A 5,578-nucleotide genomic window follows, 5' to 3' on the forward strand; every position below is an offset into this window, starting at 1 on the left:
TTTTTTATGGCTGCATAGTATTCCATGGTGTATATGTGCCACATTTTCTTAATCCAGTCTGTCACTGATGGACATTTGGGTTGATTCCAAGTCTTTGCTATTGTGAATAGTGCTGCAATAAACATACGTGTGAATGTGTCTTTATAGCAGCATGATTTATAATCCTTTGGGTATATACCCAGTAATGGGATGGCTAGGTCAAGAAGTCAAATTGTCCCTGTTTGCAGATGACACGATTGTATATTTAGAAAACCCCATCGTCTCAGCCCAAAATCTCCTTAAGCTGATGAACAACTTCAGCAAAGTCTCAGGATACAAAATTAATGTGCAAAAATCACAAGCATTCTTATACACCAGTAACAGACAAACAGAGAGCCAAATTATGAATGAACTCCCATTCACAATAACTTCAAAGAGAACAAAATACCTAGGAATCCAACTTACAAGGGATGTGAAGGACCTCTTCAAGGAGAACTACAAACCACTGCTCAGTGAAATAAAAGAGGACACAAACAAATGGAAGAACATACCATGCTCATGGATAGGAAGAATCAATATTGTGAAAATGGCCATACTACCCAAGATAATTTATACATTCAATGCCATCCCCATTAAGCTGCATTTTAATATGTTTCATGAAATAGTCCTGAGGGGCACATTAAGAATTTTAAAAGTTTGTAATAAAACATTAAATAAAAAGATACAGACCAAACAATTTAACTAGGTATTTGCCTATTTGATATCCAAGAATTTTTTTTACAGTTCTCCCCACTAAATTGAATGAATCTTTTGATTGTATTAGTAAAAGAAGTTAAAATGAAAATCAAATTATTTTGAAAAGTAGTGATGATGTCTAGAATATAATAATTCTTTATCCTGCTTGTTATTGGATGTTTTCAAAACACCACAATTACCATAACATGGATTGTTTAAATGAAAAGTTGTAAAAAAAAAATTTGTTTTTTGGCCATTTGGTGAAAAGAATATAAAAGTAGATGCAAGGAAAATTACTACCCATTTTATTTGATTAATGGTCACTCTACAGTTTAAACATTCATGACATTTAAAGCCACAGTACAGGCTGGGCACAGTGGCTCAGGCCTGTAATCCTAGCACTTTGGGAGGCCCGGGCGGGAGGATCACCTGAGGTCAGGACTTTGAGACTAGCCTGGCCAAAACGGTGAAGCCCTGTCTCTACTAAAAACACAAAAATTAGCCAGGCATGGTGGTGCATGCCTGTAATCTCAGATACTCATGAGGCTGAGGCAGGAGAGTCACCTGAGCCTGGGAGGCAGAGGTTGCAGTGAGCCAAGATTGCACTGCTACACTCCAGCCTGGGTGACTGAGACAAGACTATATCTCAGAAAAAAAAAATTACAGTAGGAAAAAGCAGTAGATAAAGAAATTAAGTGTTAGTGTTAGAAAATAAAATGTTAAGGACATGAAAAAAAATATTCTGATCAAGAAGGAAAACTGGTCTTGTCACCATAATCAGGAGGCAATGTCTATTATTTATCAATCGTCATTTTCTCTTCTCTGCTTCTTAGGAGGACATTTTGCCCCTACTGATGCAACTGTTGCTGTGGTTGAGTCAGACAAACATAAAAGACTGTGACAGGACCCTGAGAAGTTCAAAGACAAGGCTCTCTTCTCAGTAAAAAGGGAGATCAGTTCACAACCTCCTTGAAATCTGCTTATTTTGTGGAGAATAAAGGAGAGAGGGACAGATGCTGGTGGAAAACTGGCTTCCTAAATTTTTTTAAATTATAAAGTATCTTGGAATTCTTCAATCTTTTCTCTATAAAGTATATTTATTAGGTCTATATTAAAAACGTGTAACTACTAGTTCTTTATTGGGAGGCAAATTAAAACAATTATAAGGAAAAATTTAATAAATCATCATTCAGTGAGCCAAACTGGTCCTCTGTCTAGAGATTATGGTGACAGATTATAAACAGCCTTGGAAGTCAGGCAGGGAGGGTTAGATCCCAGACAACTAGAAGCCAATTTTTGATCAGAGATGCGACAAGAGAGATATTTATGGCATTGAATGCCCTGGAGAGGGGAACAATGACCAAAGAGGTAATTCAGGCAGAAAACATCAAGAACTTTGACTTGAGTTTTAGTCCTTGAAAGGGAGAAAATACCAGAGATGTTTGAAAGGAAAATAAATCAACACAACTTGACAAGGATAATCCATGGGGTGCTCTGAGCTAATAACAAATTATACAGTGAGAATTCCAGTCTTCTCCTTGATACTCAATTATTTTTATATTTAGTAAAGTCTAATCAATAGGAATTTTAGAGGAAAAAGCAACATAGGGTAACATGTGCTTGAGATATGAAAATGATGGAGGTGAAAAGAGGTTTATAAACTAACCAAATGGGCAAAATCTTCAGGGTTTGTTTTGTTTTATTTTTTGTTTTAAATTCTAATTGGTAGTGTTTAACCATACTGAAACCTAAGGAGGTCTTATACTTGGTTCTATTCTTAGCCTGAAAAGTGGAGAGAAATGAGTCCAAAATGTCTCCAAGAAAGCTGAAGAAATCATCAGAGAAGAAAGGAAGAGAAGGAAGGGAAGGAAAGGAAGGGAAGGAAATCATCAACTTTCCTGGAGACTTTGGACTCATTATAAAATATCTCGGTTGGAAAGTGGAAGACATGGTACACCAGATCACTCAGAAGATGAGCTGGTTTAGATGGGAAAACAATAACCTAACTTTGAGAAAGTGGAGAGAAATATACAAGCAGCAATTACCAGATCAGTAAGGAGACAATGGAAAGTATAGAGCTGGAATTTCAGTTAGCTATTAGGATAGGAAATTCTGATTGTTGTGTCATTGGCATAAAAGCCGTATTTAAAGCAATGAGAATAAGATCCAAAGTCAATTGAAAACTTGCCCTACGTATCTTTTCCTCAATATTGGAGAGGAGTTGGGTACGGTGGTGCATGCCTGTTGACCTAGCTACTTGGGAAGATGAGTAGCTTCAGCCTGGGAGTTTGAGACTGCAGTGAGCTATGATTAGGCCTGTGAAGAGCCACTGCACTCCAGCTGGGCAACATAGCGAAAACCTATCTAAAAAAAAAATACACACATACACACACTGGAGAGGAAGAGGAGTGGAAGACATGTAGAAGAGGCAGAGACAGCAGGATAGGGCAGTGACAAAGTCCCTGTCTGTCTCAGACCACAAGATAGCTACCCAGACCAGCCATAGTTGAGATTGGGGACCTTTTTTTTTTTCTTATTTTAGATGAGGTCTCTCTCTGTCACCCAGGCTGGAGTGCAGTGGCGTGATCTCCGCTCACTGCAACCTCCGCCTCCCAGGTTCAAGAGATTCTCCTGCCTCAGTCTCCTGAATAGCTGGGATTATAGATGCATGCCACCACGCCTGGCTAATTTTTGTATTTTTAGTAGAGACAGGGTTTTATCATATTGGTCAGGCTAGTCTCGAACTCCTTACCTCATGATCCTCCCTCCTCGGCCTCCCAAAGTGCTGGGATTACAGGCGTGAGCCACCGCGCCCAGCCTGTAGTTGGGATTTTAAGCAAATTATTTAACAGCCTTATAACTGGGAATTCACCTAATTGATCTAATTGATCTCTGAATTTACTGTGGGTATTAAATAAAATAATATATACAATAGTGATTGAAATTTTAAAACTGTCAAGCGTTTACACCTACAATCAAAATGTAAATCAAATTCCAACTGTAGCCTTAATGGAAGAATGTCACATTTTCATCACCCGTTACATTCTCGACCATGAGTCCCATCCATCCCAGGAATCCTTACAGTTTTCTCACAGTGGCGCTGTGAAGGGCTATACGTTCTTACCTCTGATCGCCTGTCTCAGCTGCATCTCATATCTGGATTCTCTTCCCAACTGTAACATTCTCTCCCTTTCTCTACACCCTATTTTACCTACATTCCAAAAAGCTTCACTCTGCTCCAAGCAGCACTCACACTTTTGCCCCAGGAAAGGTAGAGGTAAGTTTTTGGCACAATTCAACCATTTATTTTTATTCAGTTGTCCAAAAATATGTTTTGTGATGACAATATTCTGGATAAAGTTACTAAGGATGTTTCCAGATTCAAGAATCTGACTTGTCGGATTCTGTTTGTGCACGTGTGTGTTTCTTTGAATGCTAACTCCCACTTTGTAGATGTAGCCCTAAATACTTCTCTTACAACACATAAAGTTTAATATTTAATATATTTCAGACATTTTTTAGTGTATCTTGGTCATTGTTGTAACCTTCACAAAAGCTGGAAACATCCCATAAAATTCTTAACTTTATCTGAGGCAGCATAATGTAGTCAGGGAAACAGTGTCACAGGTTTGGAATCATCAAGAGCTGGACTGAGAACCCAGTCCAGACCACTTATGAACAGCATAAACTTGAGCATGTTATGTTATGCCTCAGGGATTTGATTTACAAAGAAAATGGGAGTAATGGTTTCTATTTTATAAGATTACTGTAGGGATTCTAATATGTAATGGAGGCAAATCACTGTACACCAGTGCCTGACATAAAGTAGGTACCTAATAAATATCTGCTGAGCAAACGAAGTCCTTCCCAGTCATCTCATCACAAAACCTAATAGAGTGTTGAAGGCACTGAAAAGTCCATCAAACTGGAGGGGCCCTTACTAAAGTTCTAGTTTAGCAGTAGCTTAATAAAAACTTTCTATTTATTGATTGCCACTAGTTATTTCTACGAGTTTAATACATCTTTTTTTAAAACTACATTGTCATTTGGAATAAAGGAAGTGTTTGATTTTATACTTTAATTTCTAGAACCATAGATTAGTTCAAATAACTCATTTCAGCCACTGTTTAAATCTCCTTTTTAATATCAGAAAGTATTTATGACTAAAAAAGCAATGAAAAGTTACCCTTTGTATGGTCCCTATACTTATCATGCTGAAGATTCAACTTTTTTCCATGTGAATGTTTTACTTCCACTTCTGGTCCGCCAGGTAAGAACAATGAGAAAAGTGACTAGGTAACTCTATAAGACCAGGACCCTGATCGCCTGATCCTTTTAATGAAAACTTTGATTGCTTTTCTTTATTTACTTGCCTCTTATCTCTGAGAACAAAGTTGGAAAGGGAATTATCCCTGTGCCCTCCCCAATCCCCCACCTTCATTCCGTTCTTCCAAAAGTTTATATGGAAAGTTTTCAGCCTATCCCTGGAGGATAAGTATTGCAAATTTTGAGAAATGCTACTATGGATAAGCTTTGATTGAAAATTTCTGGATAAAACTTTTCTTTAAAATTTTCGTACTTTTGTTTACTTGTCTCTAATATTATGTCCTACTCTTTGATTACTCTTTCAAATATTGAAAATTCTTGGCCAGGCATAATGGCTCACACCTGTAATCCCAGCACTTTGAGAAGCTGAGGTGAAAGAATTACTTGAGCCCAGGAGTTAGAGACCAGTCTGGGTAATATAGGGAGATCCTGTTTCTACAACAAATAGTTCCAGCTACTGGGGAGGCTGGGGAGGAGGTTAGAAGACCATTTGAGCCCAGGAGTTAGATCAGCCTAGGCAACAGAGCGAGACCCTGTC

Source organism: Rhinopithecus bieti, unplaced genomic scaffold (genome assembly GCF_001698545.2).
Source record: "Rhinopithecus bieti isolate Rb0 unplaced genomic scaffold, ASM169854v2 scaffold_26504, whole genome shotgun sequence".
Taxonomy (NCBI): domain Eukaryota; kingdom Metazoa; phylum Chordata; class Mammalia; order Primates; family Cercopithecidae; genus Rhinopithecus; species Rhinopithecus bieti.